Here is a 12,461-nt window from a genome sequence, read left to right on the forward strand (position 1 = left end):
CTGCTGCAGCACCTCCTCCTGCTGACCGTGTGCCAGAAACAGACATTCCGCTGGTCGTTCAACGACCCCCCCCACCTTCCCCTGAAGCATACATAAGCCCTCCGGAGCCGTACGGAGGCTGTGTGGAGACGTGCGCGGACTTCTTGATGCAGTGCTCGCTCGTCTTTTCACAGCGTCCCGTCATGTACGCGTCAGACGCCAGCCGGGTGGCTTACGTTATAAACTTGCTTCGAGGAGATGCACGCGCCTGGGCTACGGCGCTTTGGGAGCAGAATTCACGGCTCCTAACGGTTTATACTGAGTTTGTGAGGGAGTTCCGACAGGTGTTCGACCACCCTCATAGAGGCGAGACCGCTTCAAGTGTGCTGCTGTCGATAAGACAGGGGTGTCGGAGTGCAGCGAAGTATGCAGTTGACTTCCGCATCGCGGCAGCGCGAGCCGGCTGGAATGCTGTTGCGCTCCGCGCCGCCTTTGTAAATGGACTGTCTCTGGTCCTCAAGGAGCACCTGGTGGCGAAGGACGAGCCGCGGGATTTAGATGGGCTTATCGACCTGGTTATACGGTTAGACAACCGATTAACAGAACACCGACGGGAGCGAGACGAAGGGCGTGGTCAGGCACAAGCCGTCCCTCTTCCTCCCGGGTCTGAAAGGGAGCCGACTTCCCCACGCTCCACTGCCAGGGCTCTCCACGTGACAACAGCTCCCCCTGCTGACGTTGCTATGGAAACGAGCAGGGCCAAAAAACGATCAGATCAGAGACGAAGGAGGCTGATCCGTGGAGAGTGTTTTCTCTGTAGCTCAACTGAGCACACACAGAGAGAATGCCCCAAACGATCAAAACAGCAGCACTCGTCCTTAGAGACTGGGCTAAGGGTGGGTCACAATACCCACGCGGGGAGACCCCGTAAATCTGCACGAATCCCAGTCACGATCCTGAGTGAGGATTTAACCCTTCACGCCCCAGCACTGGTGGACACGGGGTCGGAGGGAAATCTGCTGGATAGCAGATGGGCAAAGGAGGTTGGGCTCCCTCTAGTGGCCTTACCATCACCATTGTCGGTGCGGGCACTAGATGGCACCCTTCTTCCACTAGTCACACACCAGACTCAGCCAGTGACATTGGTGGTGTCTGGGAATCACAGGGAGGAGATTGTGTTTTATGTAACACCTTCTACCTCCCGAGTGATATTGGGTTTTCCATGGGTGTTAAAACACAATCCCCGGATTGATTGGCCGTCTGGGGTTGTGGTTCAGTGGAGCGAAACCTGCCACCGGGAGTGTTTAGGATCCTCGGTTCCACCCGGTGTGACAGCTAAGGAGGAGGTTTTAGTCCCCCCCAATCTGGCGGCGGTGCCAGCCGAGTACCACGACCTTGCTGACGTCTTCAGCAAGGATCTGGCACTCACGCTGGCCCCGCACCGTCCGTACGATTGTGCCATTGATTTGATACCGGGCGCTGAGTACCCGTCCAGCAGGCTGTACAACCTCTCACGTCCGGAACACGAATCAATGGAGACCTACATCCGGGACTCGTTAGCTGCCGGGTTGATCCGGAACTCCACCTCCCCGATGGGTGCTGGTTTCTTTTTTGTGGGCAAGAAGGACGGCGGACTCCGTCCATGCATTGATTACAGAGGGCTGAACGAGATCACGGTTCGTAACCGATACCCGTTACCTCTGTTGGATTCAGTGTTCACGCCCCTGCATGGAGCCCAAATTTTCACGAAATTGGATCTTAGGAATGCTTATCACCTGGTTCGGATCCGGGAGGGAGACGAGTGGAAGACGGCATTTAACACCCCGTTAGGTCACTTTGAGTACCTGGTCATGCCGTTTGGCCTCACCAATGCGTCCGCGACGTTCCAAGCATTGGTTAATGACGTCTTGCGGGACTTCCTGCATCGGTTTGTCTTCGTATATCTAGACGATATACTCATTTTTTCTCCGGATCCTGAGACCCATGTTAAGCATGTACGTCAGGTCCTACAGCGGTTGTTGGAGAACCGGCTGTTTGTGAAGGGCGAGAAGTGTGAGTTCCACCGCTCTTCTTTGTCCTTCTTGGGGTTCATCATCTCTTCCAACTCCGTCGCCCCTGATCCGGCCAAGGTTGCGGCGGTGAGAGATTGGCCCCAACCAACGAACCGTAGGAAACTACAACAGTTCCTCGGTTTTGCAAATTTCTACCGGAGGTTCATCAAGGGTTACAGTCAGGTAGTTAGCCCCCTGACAGCCCTGACCTCCACAAAAGTCCCCTTCACCTGGTCGGATCGGTGCGAAGCCGCGTTTAGGGAGTTGAAACGCCGGTTCTCAACTGCACCAGTTCTGGTGCAGCCCAATCCCAAGCGCCAGTTTATTGTTGAAGTGGATGCCTCTGACTCAGGGATAGGAGCCGTGCTATCCCAGAGCGGGGAGTCCGACAAGGTTCTCCATCCATGTGCCTACTTTTCCCGCAGGTTGACCCCAGCTGAACGGAACTATGACGTCGGCAATCGGGAACTTCTTGCGGTGAAGGAGGCTCTTGAAGAGTGGAGACACCTGTTGGAGGGAGCGTCGGTACCATTTACAGTTTTCACGGACCATCGGAACCTGGAGTACATCCGGACTGCGAAGCGTCTGAACCCCAGGCAAGCCCGCTGGTCGCTGTTCTTCGGGCGTTTTGACTTCCGGATCACCTACCGCCTCGGGACAAAGAACCAACGATCTGATGCCCTGTCCCGGGTGCACGAAGAGGAGGTCAAGACCGAGCTGTCAGACCCCCCTGACACCATCATCCCCGAGTCCACAGTCGTGGCCGCCCTTACCTGGGACGTGGAGAAGACCGTCCGGGAGGCCCTGACACGGAGCCCGGACCCGGGGACCGGTCCAAAGAACAAACTGTACGTCCCACCAGAGGCCAGGGCTGCGGTCCTTGACTTCTGTCACGGTTCCAAGCTCTCCTGTCACCCAGCGGTGCGAAGAACCGTGGCAGTGGTCCGGCAGCGCTTCTGGTGGGCGTCTATGGAAGCCGACGTCCGGGAGTATGTCCAGGCCTGCACCACCTGCGCCAGGGGCAAAGCTGACCATCACAAGGCCCAAGGCCTCCTCCAGCCTCTGCCAGTGCCTTGTCGCCCCTGGTCTCATATCGGCCTGGACGTTGTCACGGGCCTCCCGCCGTCCCAGGGAAACACCACCATCCTAACGATAGTGGACCGGTTTTCCAAGGCGGCCCACTTCGTGGCCCTCCCGAAGCTCCCGACGGCCCAGGAGACTGCAGACCTCCTGGTCCACCACGTCGTGCGTCTGCATGGGATTCCATCAGACATTGTCTCGGATCGTGGTCCTCAGTTCTCCTCCCAGGTCTGGCGGAGTTTCTGTAGGGAACTGGGGGCCACCGTCAGTCTCTCGTCTGGGTACCACCCCCAGACGAATGGGCAGGCAGAGCGGACAAACCAGGAACTGGAGCAGGCCCTCCGTTGCGTGACCTCCACGCACCCGACGGCCTGGAGTGACCATCTGGCCTGGATCGAGTACGCTCATAATAGCCAAGTCTCATCTGCCACCGGCCTCTCCCCATTTGAAGTGTGTTTGGGGTACCAGCCCCCATTGTTCCCGCTAGTGGAGGGAGAGGTCGGGGTGCCCTCGGTCCAGGCCCATCTGAGAAGGTGCCGTCGGGTGTGGCGTACCGCCCGCTCTGCCCTGCTCAAAGCCCGGACGAGGGCCAAGAACCATGCAAACCGCCGGCGTGCCCTGGCCCCTGCGTACCAGCCTGGGCAGGAGGTTTGGAGGACAGATACATCAGACCTTTCCCTATCCTCAAGGTCCTCAGTCCAGCCGCAGTGAAGCTGAAGCTGCCAGCTTCACTGCGGATCCACCCGGTTTTCCATGTGTCCCACATCAAACCTCACCACGTGTCACCCCTCTGTGCCCCCGGACCAGCGCCGCCTCCTGCCCGGATCATCGACGGGGAGCCGGCTTGGACCGTGCGCCGGCTCCTGGACGTCCGTCGGAAGGGCCGGGGGTTCCAGTATTTGGTGGACTGGGAGGGGTATGGACCCGAAGAACGCTCCTGGGTGAAGAGGAGCTTCATCCTGGACCCGGCCCTCCTGGCCGACTTCTACCGGCGGCACCCGGACAAGCCTGGTCGGGCGCCAGGAGGCGCCCGTTGAGGGGGGGGTCCTGTTGTGTGGGCCGCTGAAGAGGAGGTACTGCTGGCCCACCACCACAAGATGGCGCCCTGCTTGAAGTGCGGGCTTCAAGCATGAGAGGGCGTCGGCTTTGCTGGAGGTGACAGCTGTCATTAATCAACACAAGCTGTCACCCATCACCACCACTACAAAGACCGGACTGCAACTCCACCTCCTCGCCGAGAAATCAACTACCATTCAGGTAATTTCTCTGCTGCCTGACACTGTGTGTGTTTAACCTGAACTTCTATTTGCAGCCGTTTTCCTGGAGTTTTTTCCTTATCTGGAGGATTGGCGTTTGGTGTGACAGCGACGGCTTCGCCTCACACCCCAACTCAGATAAGTGGTTGACCAGGAGCTGCACGAGTGTGTGTGATTGGAGGTGGAGGTTTTCCCTCCTTTACTTAATACAGACTGTGGGATTACTGAGTGTGCGAACTCACACTCATCTGGACTGTCTCTGTTCTCTGCCAGCAGTACCGGGTCTGACTGCTGAAGACAGCGGCCACCTGGGGCGCAGGGCTTGGCGGCTCCGGTGTTCTTCAGCTCCGTTGGTGTTGGAAGCTGTGTGGGGATCCAGCTCTTCTCTCTCCAGGCGTCTTCTATCGTCGAGCCTGCCCACACGTCACCTGGTGTATGATTGACAGTCCACCATATTGTTATTGTCTGTACGTTGTTGTGCGATTCACAACGTTAAATTGTTACTTTTTGGCTTATCCATTGTCCGTTCATTAACGCCCCCTGTTGTGGGTCCGTGTCACGACACTTTCACAACAAAGAATTAATTCATCTTACTCTTTAACTGATTCTAAATTTATCAATGGGTGTAAAATTAACAATGAATTATTTTCAAGTGATCATATTTATGAATATTAACTCATTGTGATTTTGTGTTGATGTTGATCAATATTTTGTGGTTTATCACAACAAGAAGGTTGAGAGAGAAATACTGTTTTGCATTCATTGTTGTGTGGGCCGCCAGAAGAGGAGGTACTGCTGGCCCACCACCAAAGGGCGCCCTGCCTGAAGTGCGGGCTTCAGGCACGAGAGGGCGCTGCCGCCACGGACACAGCCGGGAGTGACAGCTGTTACTCATTACTTCCTGACAGCTGTCACTCATTCTTCATCATCTCACTCCATAAAACCCAGACGTCATCTCCACCTCATCGCCGAGATATCATACTTCATTGGAGGTAATATCCTCAGCCGTTTTTGTGTTACAACATTGTTTGTATATTGTGAGTGTTTGCAGGAGTACCGGTACCGTTGTCAGTGGAAGCTGAGAGAGCGCTGAGGAATCTACAGTACTCTGCAAGTTATAGAGTGAGAGGTGGAGGTGGCATTCCCACCGTTATTGTTACTGGGTGTGCACACACCTACACTTGACTGTCTTTGTTCTCGCCAGCAGTACCAGATCCGACAGTCGGGGACGGTGATCACCTGGGAATTCGGGACTTGGCGGCTCCAGTATTCACCAGGTTCGGTGGTGGCGGAAATCGTGTGGTTCCGGCTCTTCTCAGGACAGACGTCTTCTATCCTCGAGCCTGCCCACACGTCACCTTTGTGATTTGACTGTAATTATATTCTGAGATTGTCTGTATTTCGTTGTGCACATTTCACAACATTAAACTGTTACTTTTTGGCTCATCCATTGACCGTTCATTTGCGCCCCCTGTTGTGGGTCCGTGTCACTACACTTTCACAACAGGATATCTCGGCCAGCGTCATGGACTCCGAGGGGCGTCACCCGGCTGTTGAACGACCAATGGGAGAGCAGGGAGCGCAGGCGTCTGCAGGAGGCGTGATTGGTGAGCTGCAGCACATTCTCACCGCCTTTACGGCTCGGTTGGATCAAATGACCGAGCAAAACATCCTCCTGAACCGCAGGGTGGAGGCTCTCTCCGCGCTGATGGCGGCGAGCGCTCAGGGCGCTGCTGCAGCTCCTCCTCCTGCCGACCCTGTGGACCCTATGAACGTTCCAGTCGTGGTTCAACAACCCCTCCCACCATCCCCTGAAGCATACATAAGCCCTCCTGAGCCGTATGGAGGTTGTGTGGAGACGTGCGCAGACTTTCTCATGCAGTGTTCGCTCGTCTTCGCACAACGTCCCGTCATGTACGCGTCAGATGCTAGTAAAATAGCTTATGTGATTGCTCTGCTTCGGGGTAAGGCACGCGCCTGGGCTACGACGCTCTGGGAACAGAACTCACGGTTGTTATCAGCATACACTGGGTTTGTGGGGGAGTTCAGAACAGTGTTTGATCACCCTAACAGAGGAGAGACCGCTTCAACAATGCTGCTGTCAATGCGACAGGGGCGCCGATGTGCAGCCGAATATGCAGCCGAATATGCAGTCGACTTCCGTATCGCCGCCTTCATAAACGGACTGTCGTTAGTCCTGAAGGAGCATCTGGTTGCTAAGGAGGAACCGCGGGATTTAGATGGGCTTATTGATCTCGTTATACGGTTAGACAATCGGTTGGAGGAACGCCGTCGGGAGCGAGGCGAAGGATGTGGCCAGATACGCGCCGCCCCTCTCCCTTCCGGTTTCGAAAAGGGGCCGCCCTCCCCACACTCCACAGCCACAGCGCTCTGTGGGGCAACAGCTCCCCCTGCTGACGTTGTTAGGGAAACGCACAGGGCCAAAATGAGGAGGCTGATCCGCGGGGAGTGTTTTCTCTGCAGCTCAAAAGAGCACACACAGAAAAACTGCCCCAAACGGCCACAACCACAACCGCCCTCAGAGACTGGGCTAAGGGGGGGGTCAAAACATTCACGTGAGACACACACAGATTGCCACACGACTCCCAGTTACAATCCTGAGCGGGGATTTAACCCTTCAAGCCCCAGCACTGGTGGACACGGGGTCAGAAGGGAATTTGCTAGACAGCAGATGGGCAAGGGAGTGTAGAAGAATTTTTAGGTCCATATTTGAACTGTGATGAACTATCAAGTGTCCTGATCCGAACTGTATGTCCTCTGGTTGAACTAGCAGGTGTTCAACCCAAAAAAAGGGCTCTATTAGTCATTTAGTCTGTCAGGGGCTTTCCAAGGCCTTTTAGGTGCTTTCCCGCAGGCCACGTGCGGGGGCCTCAGGCCAGCTGCATGTGTGGCTGAGGCCACGTGCGGAGGGGGCCTCAGGCCAGCTGCACCTGTGGCTGAAGGTCTTTTAAAAAAATCAGTTGTAAATCCTTCATGTTTTAATGGGAGCGTTTGTCACATTGAAATAATGGCCTAACACCTGCTTAGGGTTCACTAGAGGACGCTTCCAATAGAAAACCATGTCTTGGGAATGAAATAAATAAAAAAGTCGAAGGAGGAGCGATGCCCGCGGGTCTCCAATAAATAGACGAGCGCGGTTGTCATATTCAGTCTCTCTAGAGGACTCAGTTTGTCTAAGCTCTGTGTCGAAGGCTTAAATAAACTTAAAAACTCTGTGCATTTTATCTTGCTTAAGGCTGAATTATTCTAAAGTGTTGTGTCATTTTCTAGCATATCACTTGCAATTAGTTTGTGTTATCTAAAAGACGACATCCTGAGAAGACTAAAGACGAGCCGCGACAGAACTTGGCGAGCCAGCTTCAGGAGGGTCCAGGGGCATTCCGGCAGCCTGGGGCAGTCCAGCTCATCCCTCCAGAACGTAAATAACAGTGATCACGACTAAAAGGTAAGCAGAAACCTTTTATAATTTCTGCACGATCTGGAGGAGTGAGTCGGGATTTCCGCCCAAGTTGACAGGTGATATTTTTTAATTGCCTCTTACCCAAAAGAACCTGGACTAAGAAAATTGATAAGAGACTAAAAAAAGATAAGATTGAAAATTATCAGGCCTTGTAGATAAAATGCTCAGAAGGTGTGTGTGTTCCCGGGAAAAAGAATGTCTATGTGAGTGAAAGTTCAGGAATGTTCATGAACTCTGGTGCGGAAAGAGTGCGTGGAGAACTAACCTGGATGCTTGGGGAATAATTGGTGTTGAAATTCGTTACTAACGTGCCGGCTGATAGCATGCGCTGTAGGGGTTAATTTAGGGGAGTATACTGACAAATAGATACAAGGTAATACAAGGTTATTTAAAGAGTTTAACAGAGACTGAAGTGAAATAAGTGAGAAAAAAGAGTTTAACAAGAGAATACGTGCAGAGAAAGCACAAGATAAGCGCCTGAGGGGGCGCAGTAGAAATACCGTACATGATAAAGAGATTTAAAGAGGAAAGTGCAAAGTGGCACCGCTGACAGTAAGTAAAAGAGCTCAATAAAGGACGTCATTTTTTAAGAAAAGAGAAAAACTATAAAAAAAAAATAAAAAAAAAAATAAATGAAGAGTTAGTGCAGAATACATGAGAATTAATGAAGCAGAAAATAGTGCAGTAAGGCACCAGATACACGCTTGTGGGGCGTGGGAGAAGAATAAGTAATTAAGTACACAGTAATATGAGTTTTTTATAAGACAAGAAAAAGAGTATTTTCAGTGCAAAGGCACATTAAGCTCACGAGGAGCTCAGTAAGTGAAAAAAAAGGTAGAAGAAAGTGCAGAAAGGCACAGGATACGCACGCGAGGCGCGGTAAGGCGTATAAATAAATGAAATATTGTATGCTCAAAAAGGAGCTTGTGAAAATAATATAGTAAGCACAGGATACGCACGCGAGGCGCGGTAAGGCGTAGAAGTAAATGAAATATTGTATGCTCAGAAAGGAGCTTGTGAAAATAATATAGTAAGCACAGGATACGCACGCGAGGCGCGGTAAGGCGTAGAAGTAAATGAAATATTGTATGCTCAGAAAGGAGCTGGTGAAAAATAATATATTAAGCACAGGATACGCACGCGAGGCGCGGTAAGGCGTAGAAGTAAATGAAATATTGTACGCTCAAAGAGGGCTTGAAAAAAGTAATATATGAAGTTGCTGACAGCGCCGGAGAAGCTGTCTAACGTGAAGAAGAGATACATGCTTAAACAGAACACATTGGTGTTAAGTGAATAAAAAGGTTGTTTAAAGCCGCGGAGTGAAAAGTGGCAGAAGTCTAGATAGAGATATATAGAAAGTTGTTTTTAATAATTTTTGTGTATAAAGCTGTTGAAAATTGTGTGTGGGAGAGTGGAGAGTAAGCGGGGAGGTGCAAGCAAAAAGCTGTGAGGGCTTGCAAGCTGGCTGACATACAAGATTAATGTGAAAGAGTACGAGGGGGAGGTATTTAGACCCAACAGGAGGACTTGGGAGGTGCATGACAGGCAGAGAGGAAAGTGTGAAACAGAGACAGTGAAGAAAAAGACAGGAGAAGAGTGCTATGTAAATACAGAGAAGGTAGATATTATTTCAAAGAGAGAAAACTAATAAACAAACATAGCAGAAAAAGACGAGAAGCAGAAAGTAAAAAAAAAAAAAATTAGAAGGAAAATAGAAAGTCGGGAGCAAAGACATTAGGAAGTGTTAGGGTTGTAAGAGGATTAAATAAATAAAATTGGTTATAAATCAAAAGAGATAAAGCTTAGATTATAGTGAAAAAGCTGACAGACTGATCAATGCTTGGGACAGTCATTGATGGGAGACTTAAGTGATGATGAAATAATACTCCCAGAACATTACTTGACTGACGGAGACATCGAAACCCAGGGAATCAGGACACATTTTTGGCTGGAAAGGACCTATTTTGACAGGGTAGGAGCAGAACATTGGCAGGACGAACAAGAGATCAATCAGAAATTATGGCAGATTACTAAGGTAATCAATCTGAAGCAAAAGAAAGAACAATTCCCTCTAATTAATTGGGAGCTGCTGATAAGACGTCTGTGGCATCAGGGTTTAACCCCGTGGCTGGAGCTGCTTTGTGCTGACCCTAATAAAGAACTTAGCATACCATTAAATCATTTAGTAACACTACCAACCGATCCAGGTGAAGAACTGTTTCCTAGGTTGACTCTGACTGTGGTCCCAAGGAAGGTTCGGTGGGAAACAGGTAAATTTTCATATTTAGTTAAAGAAAAAGAAGACGGGCATAACAGTTGGAAATTTAATCCTTTTAAGGGTTTAAAATACAAAACAGGTGTTACAGCCAGCAAGTTATTGGTCTGGATCAGGACAGCCCCTGAGGGACTACCAGAACACCATAGAAACACCTCACATAGCGTTTGTCAGGGTTACATGGGTAACTCTCAAGGTCAAGGTCGGGAAAGTACCCCGCTAGACTTAGTACTAAGAAAATATCCAGGAAAACGCATTAAGGCCAACCAATGTATGAAAAAGTGGCACAAAAGGTCACATGGGGGCAGGCAATGGCCTTTGGTGGGATCATTTGATCCGGTGATGTGTGAAGCAGTTGCGGTAGAAATACAGAAAAAAGAAATTAAAGATCAGCAGAAGAACGTAAAAAACAACAAAAAACGCACTGAAGAAAAATAAGTTTTGGCCTTGTTCAAGCAGGAAGCACAGAGGCTACAGCAGAAAAGAGAAAAAATGACAGAGGAAAGATCCAAAGAGACTAAAGCCAGTGCACCGAGCTGGGAAGCAGAGCCACCCCCATATAAACGTCATGATATGGGGAAGACAGCTGGACAATTTGTATTAGGAACTCGTGAAGAGGACCAAGGCATGGATGTGGAGGGCAAATTCACACTGACACTAAAAGCTCGAGAGCCACAAGGAGACAGGTCCTCAGTCTGTCAAATGGATCATACAAGGTCTCCAAGTCCGAAAGTAAGTGGTCGCACACCACGACCAGCAGGGGGGGCCACAAATAACAGTGACACAGAGGCAGACGAGGATAAAGAGAGAGACCTGAAGGCTCCGCCTGCACATCGAGGTCCACTGAAAACCGTCCCCTCCCACCATAAGTCAGCCGACTGGACCTTCACAGGCTATAGAGGCTCCGAAGAGTGGCACAAGAGCTTCTGTGACACACTGGATCTGGCCAGAAGAGATAATGAAGAACTAGCTGAGCAACTTCGGCTAGCGAAGGAAAGAATACAAAGACATAGGGACGCCGAGGAAAGAAGAATATTACAACAATCGACGCCCAATCAAGGGAATCACATTATAGAGCCACCCACCCGAAAAATTTCTGGTGAGATCATCATTGAGACTGCAAAAGAGGCCCGACTCAGGCAAAGACAACAATGTGTAGCCAAAGACATAGCGGCTTTAGAACAGAATATAACCGACTGGATGGACTGCCTGGAACCAGTCAGTCGCACTCGATCTGGAAGACAGTATGGAGTCCGCACAGAAGAAGAGGAGGACGAAGACCTCATATGCCCATTGGTGGTTAGAAATGGTCATCATGTGTATACCCCATGGAGCTGGACAGACATGGTGGGGCTGGCCAACAGACTGCCAGACATCACCCAAGGAGCTGGGAGATGGATAACTGCCTTAGAAGAAGGCACTGCAGGGGTAACCTTGTCTTTAGGTGACATAAAAGCCTTGCTAATGCATGTCATGGGAAAACATGACACTGAAGAATTAGCAGGAAAGGTTGGACTAACACAAATGATGGGCACAAATCAACATGATGAAGTCCCCTTTAATCGCTATAGAAACTCCATGTGGGAAGGACTGAGAAGAAAGTACCCTGAGGTCTTGGATCCCTCTAAATTGGATGATGAGGAGTGGACACCTGAAGAGTGCCCAAAGAAGTTCCTGCACCGATTCCAGAAAAGATGGGCGGAGGAAACAGGAAATGCATGGAACCATTCTCCAGCAACTGAAATCCTGTTTAAAATAACTGTAAAAAAGGCTCTACCAGATGAGGTTCAGAAAGCCCTAGATGGAGTTGTGGGACTATCGAAAATGAATTGGGCTTTATACTCTGAGCATATTTGTCACCATCTTGAAATCTACAAGAAAGAAAAACAAAAAGAAGAAGATGCAGCAAAATCCCTGACGAAAAAATTGGTGCAGATGCAGTTGGGAGAGCTAACCAAAGTCAAGAAAGAAAAAACAAAGACCCAGGCACCAATGATGACCCCTGTTCCTTCTGAGTCGGCAAGCCTAGCCCCTACGACAAACACTGCTGCCACCATACAGGCACCTGTGGTAACAGCCACACAGAGCCCCCAAGGAGCAGCAGGGAGCACTGCTGCAGGAGAAGTCTCGGCACCAGTGGAGCATCACTATCACTACCGTAGCACTGGCACACCCGGAAATGGACCCACCTACAGTCATGGGTGGAGAGGAGAGTCACGGAACTTTCAAGGTCAAAGAGGAGGGTGGCGAAGAGGATCTCGCCAACCTTCATTTGGAAGCAGATTCCAAAACTCAGCTCCCAGGAACAGTCAAGCGGGACCGCCTATGGGACCAACACC

This window comes from Thalassophryne amazonica, chromosome 9, assembly GCF_902500255.1.
Source record: "Thalassophryne amazonica chromosome 9, fThaAma1.1, whole genome shotgun sequence".
NCBI classification, from domain to species: Eukaryota; Metazoa; Chordata; class Actinopteri; order Batrachoidiformes; family Batrachoididae; genus Thalassophryne; species Thalassophryne amazonica.